The sequence below is a fragment of the Rattus norvegicus genome, chromosome 13, assembly GCF_021556685.1.
Source record: "Rattus norvegicus strain SHRSP/BbbUtx chromosome 13, alternate assembly SHRSP_T2T, whole genome shotgun sequence".
Lineage (NCBI taxonomy): Eukaryota > Metazoa > Chordata > Mammalia > Rodentia > Muridae > Rattus > Rattus norvegicus.
The window spans coordinates 46,185,987-46,206,265 of NC_141546.1; the positions used below are offsets into that span (position 1 = coordinate 46,185,987).

Genomic DNA, 20,279 nt, shown 5'->3' on the forward strand with positions numbered 1-20,279 from the left:
TCTTCTGTCACCTGCTTGACCATGTCTGCACTTGGTGTCCAAGAGGACGTGGAAGTCTATGAAGAAAGCATGATCCAGGCCAAAAGATGGTGGCGCGCCCCCTTAAGTCCAGTACTCAGGAGGCAGAGGCAGGTGGATCTTTGAGTTTGAGGGCAGCCTGGTGTACAGGGTGAGTTCCAGCATGACCAGAACTATAAAGAGAAACCACCCTGTCTCAAAAAAACACAACAAACAACCCACACATAGAAAGAAAGAAAGAAAGAAAGAAAGAAAGAAAGAAAGAAAGAAAGAAAGAGGGGTTGGGGATTTAGCTCAGCGGTAGAGCGCTTGCCTAGTGAGCGCAAGGCCCTGGGTTCGGGCTCCAGCTCCGAAAAAAAAAAAAAGAAAGAAAGAAAGAGAGAGAGAGAGAGAGAAAGAAAGCAAGCACGATCCAGTTCCTTTACTGCACAAAGACAAAACCCTGTCCCTCACGGATTCATCCTGACCCTCCTCCATCTTCTTTCTCACAGAGGTAGGGGCCTAGCCTCCAGCCTGTGCCTTCATAGCTCCCTGCTGAGCCCTGAGGGGAGACTCAGGCATCAGGGGAAGTCCCTAGTGTGGCAAGGTTAGCTACTCAGCCACCCCCTGGGGCCCATTGCATGGAGAGAAGCAAATAAAAAAGAATCCGGGCACTATGCTGACCACATTTTCATTTTCTTCATCCAAATCCAGAATTTCTCCCATGGGCCTGCTGGGAGCAACTCAGAAGAAAGAAGTAGAAACCAGCTCTAGCCAGTCCAGGAGGAGGAAGCCTGTCCTGGTAGTTGAAGAAGTTCTGTCCAGCTGAGTAGGCTTTATCGTCCCTGAATCTCTGACCTCCAGTCAGTCACTACCTTTGCTTCTCCATTATGGGAGTCCTGAGTCCTGCCCAACCAGGGCAGGGCCAGCCAGGGCAGGGCCAGCCAAGGCAGGGCTAGCCTGTCCAGGTTACCTAAATCCATTTTCCAGTAGAAGGAAGGGATCTTGTGTAGCTAGCATTCTTTTTAAGTAAGAAAAAGTGTGTGTGTGTGTGTGTGTGTGTGTGTGTGTGTGTGTGTGTGTAATATATATATGACACTATGTAAACGGGATGAACAAACCGTCAGACGGAAGAAAATCTTAATTAATGTGGCATCATTAAAATGTCATTGGATTGTCTTTCTGTTAGCCTTTTATAGCAGAGAATCCTGGGACTAGAGATCAAGATGTGAGGTTTGTTTCTTTGGGGTCTGCTCTTGAGTAGGGAAGGCACCTGGCAGATCTGATAGGTTGGACTGGCCTTCAGGCCAGTCTGTCAATCACGCTGTGCTGGCGGAATGATCGCTGAGCATCCGTGAAAAGACAGGCTGGTGACTGAGGGTATCTTATTCATTTTTTTTTTAGACGAGAAAACTGAGCAGCAAAGGAAAAATTAATCCTCGGTCAGGTACAGACCCAGAGTCAGCACCAACGTAGACGTGAGTATAAATGAGCCCACTCTTACCAAAGGGGCCAGCAAGAAGAAAGAGAAGAGGAAAGGGCTGTGAGGCCAGGGTGCTGGTCTGAAAAGGCTTCTGCAGTTCTGGGATGGGGAGATGTCCTCAGAGACACCGTAGTTGAGAGGTGGCTCGGCAGATGGTTTTCTCTGTCCCATGTGACAAGGAAGGGTCATTGTCAGGCTTATGCAAAGTACATCAATTTTTGTCATTTGCTTATTGCTAGGTCCCCACTACAGTCAGTGCCCAGGACACAGTAGCAAACTGATTTGCTTACTATCCCAGAGCACTTACTACACACTCGCTTCGAAACAGAAGCTGGAGTTCAGCAGGAACCAAGGCAGAGCTCTAATTTATTATTATAAGAGTCACATTGTAAGCACAGAAAGCAGCAAATGAAATGATGGCAGGTAAGACAGTGCACGAAATGAGATAGAATAGCGGGGTAGCCAGTACCGGGAGCCTGGGGGGAAGGGGGGGAGGGGGGTAGCTCTGCAGATTGGCATGGGGAATGAGGGCAAAGGTGCTTCAGGCAAAAGAAACAGAAAGCCCACAGTCTTGGTCAGGAACAACTTGGAGTATTCCAGGGAGCCAAGAAAGGCTGGGCAGCTGGGGAGGAGGTGAGGTGGGGCGGGGTGTAGGAAATGAGAGGAGAGGGGTCAGGCCATGTAAAACCTCATAAACCCAGTTAAGAAGCTTGGGTTTTATTCTAATTCCAGTAAGAACTCTTTGGAAGGCATTAAACAGTGGGAGGGCTGTGATCTAATTTATGCCTCATAACACTCATTCTGGCTCTAGGGGGAAGGTGGACCACACGGGGAGGTGGATAGAGGTAGGAAAATGGGGGCATGTGGCAGCTTGGGTGAGAGAAGTTTCTAGACTCCGTGGGTATGGGAGGTAGGGGGCTGGTTAGGTCTTATCGATAAACTGGCTATGAAGGATGAAGGAGAGAGATTGGGATGTTCTTTACTTTTTGAATAGAGCAGATAGCACTATTAAATATTAAATAAACTGGGAGAGGAGTGGGCTGGAGGCAAGGGGTATAGAAACAAGAGAAGCTATTACAGACATGCTAACTTAGACATACATAGTGGACTGTGGGTGTGGGTTGCCCAAAAGCATGTGCTGGAGTCCAGTTACTCAGCAGTCAGGGAGCTGGGGATGTAGCTCAGTTGGTAAGAGTGCTTACTTATCGTGGCTGGAGAGATGGCTCAGCGGTTAAGAGCCCCGACTGCTCTTCCAGAGGTCCTGAGTTCAATTCCCAGCAACCACATGGTGGCTCACAACCATCTGTAAAGAGATCCGATGCCCTCTTCTGGTGTGTCTGAAGACAACTACAGTGTACTTATCTATAATAAATGAATACATCTTTAAAAAAAAAAAGAGTGCTTGTCTAGCATACATGAAGTCTTGGGTTCCATCCTTGGCACCCAGTGAACCAGTCAGAGTGGTACATGCCTTTAGTCTTAGTATGTGGGAGGCAGAAGCAGGAAGACTAGAAGTTCAAAGCCATCCTTGAATACACAAGGAGTTCAAGGCCTGCCCGGGCTACAAGAGACCCTGTCAGAAATAGAGGGTCATGTTGTGGGAGGGAGAGAAGAAGGAAGGGAGAGAGAAAGTAAGGTCCTTGTTGGGTAATAATCAAGTCAGTGTGGGATCACTAGAGTGGTCCTGACCTAATATGTGATAAACTTCTTCGTAAGAAGAGGATACTGGGGGTTGGGGATTTAGCTCAGTGATTGAGCGCTTGCCTAGCAAGCGCAAGGCCCTGGGTTCGGTCCCCAGCTCCGGAAAAAAAAATTATCAGGAGAGTGAGTTAGGAAAGCAGGGAAGAGGGTCTGGTGGGGAAAGAATAGGACTGGCCAGAAAGACAGGGCATGAGGACATTTCGAGAAAAAGACAGTCCTTTGTGATGCACAGTGAGTATGGTGCAAATCAGGCTGCTTTGACCTTCAAATTTGGCAAGATGGGGGCTGATTACAAGAAATAATTGCAATGGTGTTGAAGACAGACATAAACTAGAGTGGGCTGAAGCAGGGATGTGCAAACTACAGAGAACTAGAGTTTTGCTGAAAACTTACAAAGAAGGGTTTGGGTCAGTGGCAGAGGTCTTGCCCAGTACGTGGGCAGTCTTGAGTTTTGTCCTAAGCACTGAAAAAAGTTACTTAAAAAAATCTAGGGGTGCTGGGGATTTAGCTCAGTGGTAGAGCGCTTGCCTAGGAAGCGCAAGGCCCTGGGTTCGGTCCCCAGCTCCGAAAAAAAGAACCAAAAAAAAAAAAAAAAAATCTAGGACTAGAGAGATGGCTCAGTGGTTAAGAACACTGACTGCTCTTCCAGAGGTTCTGAGTTCAAATCCCAGCAACCACATGGTGACTTACAACCATCTGTAATGAGATCTGATGCCCTCTTCTAGTGTGTCTGAAGACAACCACAGTGTGCTTATATATAATAAATAATTCTTTAAAAAATTTATATAGTATTGGTGTGTATGTGTGTAACAAAAATATGAAGCTTCACCTGGAAAAAGATGAGGGAGTCAAAGGAAAGTAGTTATTTTTTCTTATTCTATTTTTTTAAAAGGCTTGTTTATTTTTATTAAATGTGTATGATGTTTTGTCTGCCTGTATGAATCTGCCTGGTGTCTGCAGAGGTCAGAAGAAAGTGTTGGATCCACTGGAACTGGAGGTGCATACAGTTATTAGCCAGGGTGTGGTTGCTGGGAACCACACTGGGTCCCCTGCAAGACTGATACACACTCTTCCCTGAGTAGGCATCTCTCCAGCACCCGGAAGGTAGTGTTTGAAGGTGGAAAACGTGAAGGCATAGTTTTCCATTCACGGCAATGACCTTGGGAGAAAGAGGACACTGATGCCTGAGGTTCGCAGAGGATATCTGCAGACACAAAGTCATGTGAGAAGCAGAAACAGAAGCATCCGGGGACACAGATGGGGATCAGCCTCAGGACTGGAGACGTCATCTTTCATGACTAAAAGGATGTGGCAAATGGAGACCTCTCAGGGTGGGGCTGGATATTGTGGTGGAAGCTAAGGAAGAACCTTTTGAATGAGGGTGTTTGTGGAGAGTGCTGGAGATGAAGAGGAAGCAGTGACAGAGCAGAGAGGACCTGGTCTGTGGAGAAAGGGAGAGCAATATTCTGGGGACCTGTAGAAAGCCGTCTAGGGAGGGCTCCATGTTTTTTAAGATCTGAAATGCTGAGCTCAGAGTGAAACCTGTTAATCTACCAAATGAGAGTAAAGACCTCTGCCCAAATACTTTGGTCAAATTAAACAAGCTTTATTCTGTGTCAGGTAGGCCTATTCACCTAAAGTGGAGTTTGAGAAATTAGCACCAAACACAGGAGACAGTGGGGTTTATATAGTCACCCAAAACTGCAAGACTAGGGTGTTTTTAAAGGTTGGGGGATTTCTAGAGGAATTTTGGTTACAAAGGAACTTAACCCATAATTTCAAAATTATTTGACAGAACATCTTACCAGGGTAGAAGTCAAATTCTAGAAAATGGGTCAAGACCTGGTCAAATCCACGTTTTATAGAAAACATATTTTTTGACCTTCTAACAAAATGGTTTTTAATCTTAAGATGGAGTCAGGATGGCCCATCATTCCCACCTTATTTTATGTGTCCCTTTCAAATCCTCAGTAAGGACTGGTTTTTCTATCTGTTGTATAAGCTGATAATGCCAGGGGTGGGGGAAGTATTTTGGCACTCTTTTACTTGATGAGGAGCCAGATTTTTATCATTCTGGCTAGGACCTCTCTAATTATGTCTGGTTGGTTAAAGGAAATATATATATATATATATATATATATATATATATATATATATATATATATATACCATCCTCTTTGTTTTTCAAAGAACAGGTCAAGTACCTTATACCTTAGAACCATTTCAGCTAATGAATCTACCTGCTGATATATCTTGTTCTATTTGGTTGTAACAGGTATCTTTTTGGCAATGAGAGAGCCTAGTATGCCAACAGGCATTATATGTAGCTATTTTGTCCCCTTTTCCAGGAAGTTTCTTTTGGATCTAACATTCCAGCCACTGTAGAGGATAAGGGACAACATATTCTCTTCTGTAACTGCTTCTCAGCTGAAGTTATGATGTCATTGTTAGGGCCCAGGAAAGCTGGAATGTTACCTAAAGGCCAGAATGGGAATCAGACAATGGGGCATTCATTAGAAGTATCTGATTTGCTGACCCAGCTGAAAAGACAGAGAACAATTATGTCAGGGGTGGGGTGATAGGTGGGGACCAGTTCATATCATCTTTCAGCAAGTCCAGGTCTCACTGGTTTTGTAGGAATACCTGAGGCTGGTGTGGATCATTTTGGGAACAATTTGTAGTTCATAACTGATTCCTGGATGTTGTCTGTCAGCGGGTGAAAAATCTGCTGGGACAGATAAAGACTAAGAATAGAAATTAAAGTTAACTTAAAGGTGGGCTGGAGGTATGGCTCAGTGGTTAAGAGCATTGACTGCTCTTCCAGAGGTCCTGAGTTCAAATCCCAGCAACCACACTCACAACCATCTCTAATGAGATTTGATGCTCTCTTCTGGTGTGTCTGAAGATAGTTATAGTGTACTCATATACAGTAAGTAAATAAATCTTTAACAAAAAAAAAGGAAAGAAACTTAAAGGCAGATCATATTTGGAGCTTCCCCTTTAGGAAGAGGCAATAGGGAAGGAAAGCTTAGGTTGTTGATTGACATGACCTTTGATTGACGGGAGTAGGGATCTGGAGTCCATTTGACCTGTGACAGGTGGATTCAACTTGTGATTCCTTGAAATTCATATGAATGTTTGCATTTACAAAAAGAAGATAATGCTTTAGATCTTTGCATTACCATTGTTTGTAATCTGTACTGAAACCCACGTTGTAGAAAAAGCAGCTCTCAGGTGTCTGTAAGACAGCTGGGATAGACTCACAACTTCGAGTCATAGCAAAAGCTCTGGCTTTGGGTTAAAAAGCAGGAACATGCTTCTTTTCTCTTCTGTCCAGAGGGCTGCAGATAGAAGGGGGCAGAGATGTACTTAGCGTGATGAACAGCATCTTCAAGTCTATATTTAGAAGACAACCAGAAGAAATTTAAAGTCTTGAGCTCTTGTGAATGATAATAGCAGTCAGTGCTTTACCCACTTGTCAGAACTTCAGGGGTCAATGTTTTAAACTTTGAATTTTTAAAATCTTAGTATAACTATAGCACAGAAGGAAAAGGAACCTGAAACATTTCTCATTTTCTCAAAGCAGATCTTAAGAGGGCTGGAGAGATGGCTCAGCGGTTAAGAGCACCGGCTGCTCTTCCAGAGGTCCTGAGTTCAATTCCCAGCAACCACATGGTGGCTCACAACCATCTGTAATGGAATCCGATGCCTTATTCTAGCATGCAGGTGTACATGCAGACAAAGCACTCATACACCTGAAATAAATAAGTAAATCTTTAAGCAAAACAACGTAACACATCTATTAAATGATTTCCTTAGACCTTAATAAGTTTTATTTATAGTTTTAGACCTTCATAACTTATTTAAGCTTTCATATCCTCAGACCTTAATAATTTGTATTTATCTTGGAATATTTTCTAGTTTTTTTTTTTTTTTTTTTTTTTTTTTTTTGTGGTTCTTTTTTTTGGAGCTGGGGACCGAACCCAGGGCCTTGCACTTTCTAGTTAAGCGCTCTACCACTGAGCTAAATCCCCAGCCCCTAGGTTTTTTTTTTTTTTTTTGGTTCTTCTCCACCCCCCCACCCCACCCCACCCCCACCCCCGGAGCTGGGGACCGAACCCAGGGCCTTGCGCTTTCTAGGTAAGCGCTCTACCACTGAGCTAAGTCCCCAACCCCGTATACCTGATTTTTAAATAAACTTTATTTGGTTTTAGGTACTGGTTTGAGGCTTAATCTAGGAAAAGGATACAGAAGCTTCAATAAAACCCCCGTAAATGAAATACATTTGTTATTGGCATGGCTATAAGTATAATTTTGAGCACATTAAGGAATCTGATCATTTATAAGGTTAACTTCTAAATGACCCTTAACTTGCATGTCTTAAATTTTTTTTTATAACGAGTTAGTAGCTTTTACAAGGTTAGTACTTAAACTCAATTCTAAATTGATTAGCATTTTAACACTAGCTGGTTGGAATGTTGAACCTGCAGTGAAAGTTTTAGGCTGGGTGCTGTAGGCACAGTAGAATTGAACAGAAAACACAGTAGCAATGGATGCCCTCTCTATGTCCAGCAGTAAGAGCCGGTCCTTAGCATTTGGACAGTTTGCTACCAATGACAGTGCCTGCACAGCAAAGCGTCTGGGCTTCCATCTACCATATGCTCCTGCAGAGCCAGCAACAGGCTTGTGCACCTCGCCAGTCACCATCTTTGTTTCAAGGCAAGACAAACAGTAAAATGCCATCATCTCTCTTGAGCTTCCTGTGGGACCAGCATTTTTAAAATCCTTATTCCCACCTCAGCTCTTTATTTTGCTTTTATTAAAATATTATTTATTTAATGTGAGTACACTGTCGCTGTCTTCAGACGCACCAGAGGAGGGCATCAGATCCCATTACAGATGGTTGTGAGCCACCATGTGGTTGCTGGGAATTGAACTCAGGACCTCTGGAAGAGCAGACAGTGCTCTTAACCGCTGAGCCATCTCTCCAGCCCTGTTATAAGTTTTAAGTTAACCTTTTGTATAGACTCTATTAGTACCCAATAATCATACCCAAAATATTTATAAATCTTCAGGTACAGAAAGTTCATATAATAGTTTAATAAAATTTTGAGATAAACTTATATTTTAGCAAAAGTCTTAGAAAGTCGAATGAACCCATAGTCTATTTTTGTTTTGTGTTGCTCTTTCTCTTTTTCTTTGTCACAAAATCAGATGTCTCACCTGTCATAGGACAGACAGGAAACTTAAATAAGCACACTTGGGTCTGGAGGAGGAGGGGCCAGAACCAACCTCCACAGCCAGTTTTTCAATAAAACAGAACAGTGTAAGACAATATTTCAACATTATCCATATCTAAAAATTGAATTCAGGGATCAGGGAGAGCAACCTGAGAATAGAGGAGGCTCCAGGACAGAAAATCCAAGTCCTGATATTAAAGCAGTCCTGGCAGGCCGCCAAAGCTGCCCCTCCCCCAGGCTTGTTGGTGGCCTGTCTTCTCCTGCCAGGTCAGCTCCTCCTCCCCCATTTTTGGGCTGCAGTTTTTTTTTTTTCTCTGACTTCTCCCAGCCCTTGAGTGCTTTCTGCTACTACTCACCTTTCTGCCTGCCACAGTGTGGCATTTTATCCCCGGGAACAACCAGCAGCAGACTCAGGAAAGGCAAACAGAGCAGCACAAAATTTTCAGGCAGCTGAGGCAGGGCAGTGACCCTCCATAGCTGATTTAAAGAAATAGATACAGGGAAAAAAGAAAAGGGAAGGAAGGAAGGAAGGAAGGAAGGAAGGAAAAAGGAAGGAACCTGTAAACACAAAACATTCAAGGGATACGGGGATAAAGAGTCAGCAACCGGTAAACATAGACTGCCGAACACTCACATAGTCACAGAGGCCAGTGCAGCCATTTTCATTCATAGGTTTTAGCCACATCTGACCAATTCCCACCTCGGGTCTCAGTATCCAAGAACCAGGCAGGCAGAGCATCCTGGGCAGGAGACAAACGCAACACAGAACAAAGCTCCAACTCCAGACCAAGAACCAGGTGCAAGACAAAAACGAAACAAAATAAATGAAACAAAGATACACACACACACACACACACACACACACACACACACACACACGAAGGAAACCAGCAGCAGCAGCAGCAGATGGACGTGCAACATCTTGCTAGTGCTCTAGACAGGATTTTCCCGAACTTCTCTACACCCCAGCCAGGATCCCAACGGGAGCAGTACCAGAAGTCATACAAGGAGATTCTTCTTCTTCTTTCTTAAAGATTTATTTATTTATTTTATGTATGTACACTGTTACTCTCTTCAGACACACCAGAAGAGGGCGCTAGCTCTCATTACAGATGGTCGTGAGCCACCATGTGGTTGCTGGGATTTGAACTCAGGACCTCTGGGAGAGCAGTCAGTGCTCTAACCGCTGAGCCACCTCTCCAGCCCAGGAGAGTCTTCTATGACTTACTAATGGAGGTCTCCTCAGACAGGTGCCCACTGGCTTTGTTTTAGTATGACATTTTGCTGTAATCCCACAAGCCAAAAGCATGCCTTGGAGCTTTGGGACATCTTCCAGAAGCACACCACCTACCTGGTAAGGCAGCATTCTGGTCTGGTCCCAGAGTCTGGGAGTGAAGGTCAGGATTCAGAGTTTAGGTTGGGGTCATGATCTTGCTGGGCCTTCCAATTGTTAATCCTACCGAGTGAGACTGAAGACTTTTACCCAAGTTGTTTGGTTAAACTAAGCAAGCTTTATTTTCTGTTGGACAGGACTACCTCCCTAAAGTGGGGTTTGAGAAAATAGCATCAAACACAGGAGAAGGTGGGGTTTATATAGCCGCCCAAAAAATGCAAGAGCAGGGGGTTTCAAGAGTTGAGGTATTCCCAGAGGAAATCTGGTTATGTAGGAACTTGGCTGAACATTGCAAAAGTATTGGGCAGAACATTTTATCTTACCAGAGTGGAGGTCAGGGTATAGGGTCAAATTCCAGAAAATGGGTTAAGACCTGGTAAAATCCAAGTTTTACAGGAAACAGGAATGAACCTAGTTTTTGACCTTGTTACAAGATGGCTTTTAATCTTAAAATGGAGTCAGGCTGTCAACCAGTCACTCAGAGTGATGCTGAGACTTCCTTCAGTACAGAAAAAGGGTGAGAAGCTGTCTAGATTTAACCAAAAGTGGATCTTTGTCCGGCAAATCAATGGAGCAAAAGATGCATAAAAGGGCAGGGGATCTGTGAGGGAAGAAGGATAGGAATCACCGAGACTGACCTATGCAGGGAGGGTCTTGCATGGGCGTGGCAAACAGCGAGTTTTATCCGTGAATTAGATCCCAGTGAGTTGGAAGGAACACATCCGAGAAAGGTATTAGGGGAAAAACGGGAGAATCAGTGACAGATGCCCGGAAAGGATGATATTGAAGATGCAGAGATGGTATTCCTGGACATCGACAAATTTCCGGTCACATGACGAATGGCCAAGATGGCAGCTAAGCAGGTGTTTAATGAATGCATTCCCATTGGGCGATGCTGGCGTTTCTGCAGGAAGAGGTCAGCAAATGGCTCAGATCCACCTCACTGTTCTCTGCACTTCAGCCCTGTCTATGGGAGGAGTGTCTTCTCTCGTGAGAATTTTGGTTTCTTTAAATACAGGAATGTTATAGGAATGTGGTTTTGTATTGATCCCAGGTGTGGGATATGGGGCTGCTTTAAATTGTCCACATCAGACCATGATTGGCTTTATGCTCTGGCAGGGGCGCGATACACTGCAGCGGCTTCAGGTAGTTTCTGCAACTGGGTGACATTTGAAATTCTGGGGACTCTTGAGAGGGTGTGAAAGTGCTGGAGCCCCAAGAGGCTCATTGGCTGCTGCTCTCGCTGCTGCTGCTGCTGCTGCTGCTGCTGCTGCTGCTGCTGCTGCTGCTGCTGCTCTAGCTGCTGCCGCCTCTGCTCTCGCTGCTGCTGCTGCTGCTGCTCTCGCTGCTGCTGCTGCTGCTGCTGCTGCTGCTGCTGCTGCTGCTGCTGCTCTCACTGCTGCTCTCGCTGCTGCTGCTGCTGCTGCTATTGCTGGTTACTGGTGCTGTTTGCTGTTTGTCTCCTCCTCAGGAACAAACTTGCCACAAGGAACTTGGCCCTAATCAGCAGGAAGTCGTCTAACAAGATCAACACTCTCTTTCCTCCCTAGTGTTGGAGGGAGGGTTGGAAGGGATTGGGTTGAGGAAGGGTGGACCCCCCCCCAAAAGAAAGAAAGACCCATAAAAAATAGCCAAAATTCCTTTTACATTCTTTGGTGGTCAGCAGGCAGGGGTCAGCATGGTAGGACAGAAAAAGGGATGCTAAGGCCAGAGTTTAAGAACAGCTCCAGATGACACATTAGGAAGGGTTGAGAAGGTATTGAGAAGTAGGGTGTGGGGTTTGATCAGCAGCTCTGATAGAGAGAGGTATGCGGGTTCTAGAGTATGATTGTGGAGGACACGGGGGAGGAGAGGACATGTGAGAAGAGAAGTGATGGGTCTTCTCCTGACACCGTTGCTGAGCATGGCAGCTTATCAGTTAAAGCTACATACAGGGGATATGACAGTAGTTCAGCCTGAGTTTAGTCATCAGCATAGGGAATGAACGAAAGCTAAAGCCCAAAGTTAGCTGGGCTGTGTGAATGAAGCCTGATCAAAAGTTAATGAAACTGATTTTTGTACCTTGTGTCAATAACTATGCCAGGTACATGGTGTGTTTACTAACATGGAAAAAAAATTGTACTTTGTTCCTTCCATGAAAGTCACAGATGTTTCCAAAACTGAAGGCTGGGCTCTGGTTAGATTTTTCCTAATTAGGACAAGGAGGACAAGAGGGGAAAAAACAAAAAAGAAAGAAACAAGCAAGCAATGTTGAAACTGCAGTACCTCCCCATCTTCTGACCAGAGCCTGGCCCACCTAAAACAACCCAGCCTCAACACAAGCCTTTGTCTGGGAAACTGCTGATAAAGATTCTTTCTTTCTTCCTTCCTTCCTTCCTTCCTTCCTTCCTTTCTTTCTTTCTTTCTTTCTTTCTTTCTTTCTCTCTCTCTTTCTCTCTTTCTCTCTTTCTTTCTTTCTCTCTTTCTCTCTTTCTCTCTTTCTTTCTTTCTAAGATTTATTTATTTTATATATGGGGGTACACTGTTGCTGTCTTTAGACGCACCAGCCCAGAAGATGTTTTCTTCACTCTGACAAATAGCCATCCCAGCCCCAGGCTGCTCACACGTTGTTTGTTTGTTTGTTTATTGATTAATCTGTTAATTTATATATTCATTTGAGACCTCCCAAGGCCTTTGAACTTATTTGTCTGTTTCTTGGACACAGGGTCTCACAGTGCCGTCCCTCCCTGACCTGTAATTTACTATGTAAACCAGGCTGGCCTCAAATTCACAGAGATCTGCCTGCCTTTGCCTCCTAAATGCAGGGATTAAAATGACTTCACTTCAACCCTCTCCCTTGAAATCAAAACAAAACAAAACAGAACAGAGAGAGGGGCTGGAGAGATGGCTCAGCGGTTAAGAGCACTGACTGATCTTCCAGAGGACCTGAGTTCAAATCCCAGCAACCACGTGGTGTCTCACAGCCATCTGTAATGGGATCTGATGCCCTCTTCTGGTGTGTCTGAAGACAGTGACAGTGTACTTACATACATGACATTAATTAATTAGTTAATTAATTTAAAAAGATAGGGTCTCGTTGTGTAGTCCAGGCCTAGAACTCATGATCTTCATGCTTCCACCTCTCAGATGTTTAATTACTGTGCTGAACCACCATATTTGGCACTTCTATGAAAGGATCATTCGATAGAGGCCATGGGTCAATGTCAAGTGTCTTCCTTTTTAGCTTTAGTTTTTTTTTTCAAACAGGATCTCTTACCGAGACTGAAGCTCACTAAATTCACTGACCTCAGACTGGCTAGGTTGCATGACTGTCCAGCAAGTCCCCAGGACCATACTGTCTTTGCCTCCCAGAACTAGGGGCAAGGCATCCTTCCCCTGCCTTTTTAACATATGGGTAACTAGGATCTGAATTCAGGTCCTCATGAGTTACTCACCAAGTCATTTCCTCAGCCTCCTTACATTTTTTCTTTATGTGTAGTGTGTATATTTTCCTTTGTTCGTGTGTGTGTGTGTGTGTGTTCCTGTGTATGTGTGTGTGTGTGTGTGTGTGTGTGTGTGTGTGTGTGCGCACGCACAGGAGTGGATGCGAGGACCAGAGGGGATGTTAGGTGTCCTGCCTTTTTGCTCACTACCTTATTAGATGGAGTCTCTCTTTGAACCCAGAGATAGGCTGGCAGCCAATGTGCTCAGTAACCATGTTGTCTCTACCTACACACGGTTGTAGGCTTAGATTTTTCTCTAAATGTACTTTCTTTAGGGTTCTTAAGTGCTTCAACCTCCCTTCTAGCCCACTGACCAGAGGTAGGGGAGAAAGAAGGTTAATAGGAAAAGGGGGCTGGGGACCTGTTTAGTAGTGGTTCTTCGAGGTGATTCAACCCTTTGTTGTCAGGATACCAGCAGTCCAGTCCAATAGCAAACACCAAACACAAATTGGTAGTATTGGCTTGATCCAACAGAAACCACAAGGCTCTGCTGAATCTGCATGAGTCAGCTGAAATGGCAAAAGTCAGCGGGAATACCACAAGAAGTTCTTTGTCGCCATTTCTCTCTATGAAGTGAAGACCAGTGAATCGTTGCAAGAGTGTCTTCCCACTGTGTGGTCTACTTATACTCTTTTTAAACCTCATGTGCCCTCTTAAGCATCTGCTCCAGCAGAACATCCTCTGATGTGTCTATCACAGCAAAACATCCCTTCTCAAGGCAGCTTCCAGAAAAGCATACGTGACACAACTGAGTTTCCAAAGAAACCAGAAATTTCCACTACCCACAGTAGTGGGGTTACAGGTGGGCCTTACCACACCTGCCTTTTTACATGGGTTCTAGGACTTGAACTTGGGTCCTCAAGGTTGTCTACCAAGCACTCTTACTGCCTGAGCCATCTTTCCAGCTCCCCTGTACTTTTCTTAAAAAAGTCTAGTCTCTCTCATCATATCTGCCCTTCCTCCCTTGGGACCACAGCAGGCTTGTCCTCCAGGATGCTTCCTTCATATTCCAACCCCTCCCCCAGTACCACCAGTTATCAGTCCAAAGCTTTCTTTCCTCTAGGAGGCCTCTAAGGTTCCCACTGATGTTATGCCAGTGTCTGAGGTGACCTGGCCTGATCTTCATGTAGCTGAGAGAGTGTCTCTTTGTGCTGCCCAATGAATGGCTGCCCTGTCCTGGCTCAGGACTCAGAACAGGCAGGTAACAGGAGAAGTTTCCCCTCTCTCTCCTTAGGTTTGCACCTGATGTGCTCAGCTTTTCTGCTAGCCACAGGCTGCCAGGCAGGAAAACTGGATTACTTGGATTGAGAAGCACAACGTAAGTTTCCAGACCTAAATGCTTCCCATCTATCCTCTCTGGACACAAGGGCCCACTTGGGTGGGGGTGGGGGCTGGCTCAGACCTCTGTCTGCTCTGCCCTGACTTTTCTGTTCTCTGCAGGGATTTGGGCCTCTCCATGCAGCAGCGTGCCTTGCAGACACTGTTTTCCTCTGCGGTCCAGGGTTTGAACTGCAGCAGCGCTTCTAGGCTAGGAAACATAGGAGCTGGTTAACCGTCTATACCTGTGCCCAGGCTGTGAGCAAATGCCCAGGTGACATTCACTTTCTAAAAGAGACAGTAATCGTCCCCAAACAGCTCACCTTGCTGTTTCAGACTACAAAACCCCCTCCCAGTTCCACAAAGGTGCATGAAGTGGTATCGTTACATTGTTTTACCATCTTATAAAATGCTGCATTATTTGTTTTGCACAGATAATACAGGCACAGCCTTGCAACCTCTAAACGATATATTTTATATGTAGGCACTGCCCCCACCCAGTCCTTCCCAGAAGTAACTACTCTTTCCGATCAAGGGCGTGTGTATTTTTCCAGATGCTCCACACGTTACAACTTTAGTCTTCACGAGAAGGTTCTACATATTGTGAGTACTATTTGGCGAATGAAGAAATGACCCATGGCACAGAAAGGCAGTGAGCAAATCCAAAGTTCAAGGTTCAACCAGTGCCCCCCAGAGACTTGCTCCTAAATTTATTCTTGAACTCTCCCTTGTCTCAGGGAAGCTGGCTGGGGTGAGAAAAGGCGTGCAGAGCCCTGTCCCAGGTGCTGAAGGCTCTGGTAGAACCAGAGGATCCCATAGCCCATGCCCAGAACAGGTATCTGACAGCTGCAGGAAGGGATACAATGCGCTTGTAGAGGGAAGGCAGAAGGCCACACACTCTGCTTGAACAACTGGATCTGTGTGTGGTATCAGGCTGCTCTCTCTTGTTGATTCTTGCTTATCTGCAGGACAGAAACTTAGTCACAAACTAATGTGAGAACCCACACTTGACAAAGGCAGAAGTTCTGAGCAAGGTAACTATTCCAGCTCATGGAAAGGGGCCTAGGCTATCCCAGCTCATGGAAAGGGGTCCAGGCTATCCCAGCTCATGGAAAGGGGCCCAGGCTATCCCAGCTCATGGAAAGGGGTCCAGGCTATCCCAGCTCATGGAAAGGGGCCCAGGCTATCTCAGCTCATGAAAAGGGGTCCAGGCTATCCCAGCTCAAAGAAAGGGGTCCAGGCTAATGCATGGTAGCTTCTCCCACACGACGGCCCAGTATTACTGGAAGAAGTGGAGTGAGCCTCTAGGATGTCTGGATTAGCAAACATCCACGTGGCTCAGTTGCAGCAGACAGCAGTAGGACACGTGCTACTTTGAATGATGGCAATACAGGAGTGAGCCTCTGAGTGTTACTTTGCAGAACCTGAAGAATAACTCTAAGGACCATTCCTAACTTCCCAGGCTTCTTCCCCAGGCCTCCCTCCCTCTGTGCATCCTGTCTATAAATTGGACATGTGGTTGCTTAAAATGAGCAGTAACCAGCAGCCCACAGACCTATCCTACAAATTCCTCTGTTTAGAACTGTCTCTTCTCTTCCACATCCCACCCTTCATCCTTTAGCTATTCCTTTTCTCGGAGGAACCTTTCTGGGCTCCTCATTACACACACACACACACACACACACACACACACACACACACACACATACACACTTCCTAATTAGCTCCTATAACACCAGTGGCCATCTTGCCACCAGACCCCGTGCTCTAGGGGACTGGGCAAATCTTCAATGCTCAGCCCAGAACTTGGCATATAAGACAAGCTAAATCATTTATCGTATCAATAACTGAAAGGAAAGGAATCATTTCCTGCTTTGGGGTTCAGACTGTGACTGAACAGTAGAGGGGCACCCCCTCCCCAGCTGGGCTTTGCCTCCTCTCAGTCTTGCTACTTTGCTTGGTACACCTGGCGCTTCCTTAGTAGATGCCACCATGCAGGATGGTCCTAGTGTTGCTTGCTAAATAAATGAATGGGTTCTTGGCAAGGAGCTCCTAGAAGGCATTTCCTGTGCAGGTAGTTTTAAGTTTTCTTCCTTGGAGAGTCAAAGGCAGGTCCAGGAAGTGTGCAGAACGAGCCTGGGTTGGAGCTGAACAGGCTGGAGGACAGATAGAAGAATCCTTTCTTTCTCTGTCTTTCTTACTGTTGTCCTGCAGGAATGAAGGCCAGGGCCCAGGTCACTGATGTGATTCCCTAGTACGGCCCTCTAAGCTTTCTGATTGTGATGGCTGAGGCCCAGGTGTTGGTCCTCAGTTACCTAGCACTTTCCTCCTTCAGAGGAGGGGATGTGATGGGAAAGAGGAGAGATACCGAGCTCTACCTCCCCGAGACCCCCCCCCCCCCGTCTCTAGTCACTAGACACACTGGGAAGGGAGTAGGGGTCAGGCTAGGTCGGAGGAGGGGCGGAGTGGCCAGACGGCTGGTGTCCTCTGGTGTCTGGAGTCCAGCCCCGGGCTCTCAGCCCCCGCGAAGAGAGGCGAGCCGGAGCTGTGCAGTGAATGCAAAGAGCTGGGCGAGCTCCCAGCCCGGCGCCGCCGACGGCGTCCTCAACCGCGGCCCAATGAGAAAACAGCAGATAATTTATTCTCTAATCCCGGTTCGGGTGCCGGGCGCGGGCGAGTGGCGTGGGTTGGGGGGTGGGGTGGTCCCCTCGTCCTCTCTCCCGCTCCCGCGGCCACCCCTCCCCCGCCCGCGGGCTCGGGCCGCGCACACACACATTTCCTGACAATTAGCGAGCACACCTTGGCCGCGCGGCCTCCGGCAGCGCCGCCGCTTTTGTCTCCCGCCCGGCGGGCGCAAAGTTGCCGCCGCGCCGCGCCGCTCCGGCTGCCGGCCGCCCGCCGCCGTCGGGGGGCGTGGAGGGCGGGTGGGCCGGGCGCCGGGCCCGGGCTAGGGGGGCCGCAAAAGAGAAGCGGAAGAAAAGTAAGGCAGCGCTGGCCCCTTCCTTTGTTACAGCCTGAGTGTGAGCGGGCGTGAGCGCGCGCGGGAGTGCCGATGCGCGCCGGGCGGTGCGTGTGAATGTGCGTGTGTGCGCGCGCGTGTGCAAGGGCGCGTGTGTGGATGCGGGTCGGGACCCGAAGGCGCGAGGTGGCAGCTCGGGGCAGGGAGCGGGACCCGCTTCCCGGTCTTTCTCGCCCGTGCAGAACTCGGGCGTGCGGGCAGGTAGCCGGCCGGCTCCGGCTCCTCCCGAGACGCAGCTAGTGGCTGCTTTCAGATGGAAACCCAACCCAGGCCGGGACTGGGCGGGCTGCGGGGAGAGGGCTGGAAGGAGGCGGCCCGCGGGGGTCTGCCCCGCCGCAGGGGGCGCCGGAGGTGCGGGGAGTTCCCGGAGGAGCCGGAGACGGCCCCTGCGAGCCCTGGAGGGCGCGAGGCTTTGGAGGTGGTTCGTGCGGCCAGGGAGCAAGCGGGAGAGGGGCGGGGGCTAGACGAAGTCTGTCTAAATGCCAGTTCCCTGAAGTTCAGCGCGTCGGTTGTCATTTCATCCCTTAATGCATATTTATGCCATGCCGAAATAGGCTTCATAATTAACTCCTGGAGTCATTCGCAGAGGTTAAAGGGACCCCGAAGATTTGTGCATTGATTGGGTACCCAGGCAGTGCGTGTGTGTGTGTGTGTGTGTGTGTGTGTGTGTGTGTGTGTGTACGCGCGCGCGCCCCGTGCGAACCCATTGAGAAGAATAATTATTTTTCTCCGCTGGAAGCTACAGTCGAGAATGAGACCAGGAGGGAAGAGAGAGGTTGGAGAGGGAGAGGGAAAGAGGGAGACAAAGGAAGTGAGTGCAAGAGAGGATCCGGCTCAGCATCCGAACTGTGAGTACTGAGCGGAAAACAGGCAGAAAGTGCTGGGAGTCGGCGACCCCTCTGCGGGCCGGGTTGGGGGGCCGGGAACCGCCGAGGACTGGCGTCTCTGCTTTGGGTTGGGCAGGGGCTCCTCCAGCTCCCGCAGGCTTACCTGAAAGCCAGATCTGCCCCGCTGTCGCCTGCGCCAACCACTGTCCTGGCTAGGCTAAAAGGAAGCCCCCCATCCGGGCTGCGTTGCCTTTGTTCCTTCTAAAGGATTTCACAGCTAGTGGGCTTCAGGAGGGAATGCGAGGGAGCTAGCTCTCTAAAAGCTTGGGTCTATCTCCCCTTGGCTGAGTGAAAGCCACTCTGAGTGCTCCCCTCTTTCCTTCGCCGCCTGGTGGAATGAGATCAGAAAGGGGCTGTAACTGAGGCAAGGACCAGGACTTTGTGGCACCTGTGCATTTGGCCCATAGAAGGGAGAAACGGCGGTGTCTGGTACCCCAGGAGCAGAGAGAGGTCCTGGAAGCCCTTGTGCAAGAGGCTGGGAGGAGCCATGTCCAGTGCAAAACCACCAACTCCAGCGAACGTGAGACAAATGTGTACCGGGGAGGGGGAGGCATAGACAAGCTTCTTCATTCTCCCTCCAATGCTTTCCAGTCATTGTGGCTTGGGGGTCTAATAGGACCTCTGTGCCTTGAGCTTCCTCCCATCCCTCTTCCTCCTCGGGGGCCCTTGCATACCTAACAAGGGCCGCAGAGAGGCCACCCAGGAGGAGAAACCCTGGCTAGGATAGAGGCCCAGCAAGGCAGCCTTGGCGAAAATAGATACTCGCCTTCCTGAGAAAGGGTCCCTGAACCCGGACGGAGTACCCTTAAAGGAAGGCCCCTGCCTCTCCAGAGCTGATCAGGAGAGGGCGCCTGGGGGTTAGAGGGAGAGCCCTCCTTCCCAAACAACATTCCACAGCCTCTCTTTGGAAGCACCGGTGTTCAGCCCTCAATCTTCATTAGCAGACTCTTCTCCCCTGGTCTGATTCAATATTCCCTGGTGAATTTTCAAAGGTGCTTTCCTCTGCCAGTGAGCAACTCAGCTCAGGGCTAACTTAGCAGGGAAGTCAGCTCCTTGGTGACTGGGTTCTGTATTGAGAGAAAAGGATTGTCCTCCAAGAAGTCCCCATGGTGACAGTTTATCGAGCTCCAAGGGTGCCCCAGCTGAGGCATAAGGGCTGGAAACAGTTTTTACTTTTCAAATTGTCCAGTTCCATCGAAGTTGTGACAGATACAGGCTCTTACATGAACCCTCCTCAGACTCTAGACACAGCTTCCTTCCTCCAAGGGGTTACACACACACAGACATGCACACATGCGCGCGAGAGCGCACACACACACACACACACACACACACACACACACACACACACAGATATGACTATCAGGAGGAAGGCTTCAGAAGCCGGGTCATTCTCCTAAAGACGTGATGAGGACAGAGAGGCCTGAGAGTAGGCATGACCATGTCTAACCCTGTCCTCTGGAGTCATAAGACTTGTGGATGGAGACCTCCGGCATCTCTGACTTAAAGTCATGTTTGGTGGATTGCCCCATACACACACCTCCCCCACGACTGCCAGCTCGAGTCCTATTTGACCCATTGTATGTGGAGCTTAATGCACATTCACTGAAGGACTAGCTGTCCCAGTGTGCCTCACCATCTTTTGAGGGGTAGGGGACATGGCTGAAAGGGCAGGACCAGGCCTGGGCAGACATGAGAACCTTGTGATATTATTCGTGATATTCTCAGGCAAACTGCGTGCACATTTGCCCGTGGGCCAG

The 20,279-nt window shown here is 47.9% G+C and overlaps 1 protein-coding gene and 1 long non-coding RNA gene across 2 annotated transcripts in view; one reads left to right on the top strand and one right to left on the bottom strand.

Moving 5' to 3' along the window:
* Positions 1 to 15,261: 15,261 nt before the first annotated feature.
* Positions 15,262 to 18,873, bottom strand: LOC148001603 (uncharacterized). The gene is made up of 2 exons (XR_015635893.1): positions 18,623 to 18,873; positions 15,262 to 16,821 (listed from the first exon to the last, which is right to left on the bottom strand). It is a non-coding gene; the product is annotated as an uncharacterized LOC148001603 (long non-coding RNA).
* Positions 18,374 to 20,279, top strand: part of Lemd1 (LEM domain containing 1) — a 65,969-nt gene continuing 64,063 nt past the window's right edge. Inside the window, exon 1 of the mRNA XM_087579811.1 lies at positions 18,374 to 18,480. The gene's annotated coding sequence lies outside the window, so the exon portion shown is untranslated. The remainder of the gene's footprint in view (positions 18,481 to 20,279) is intronic.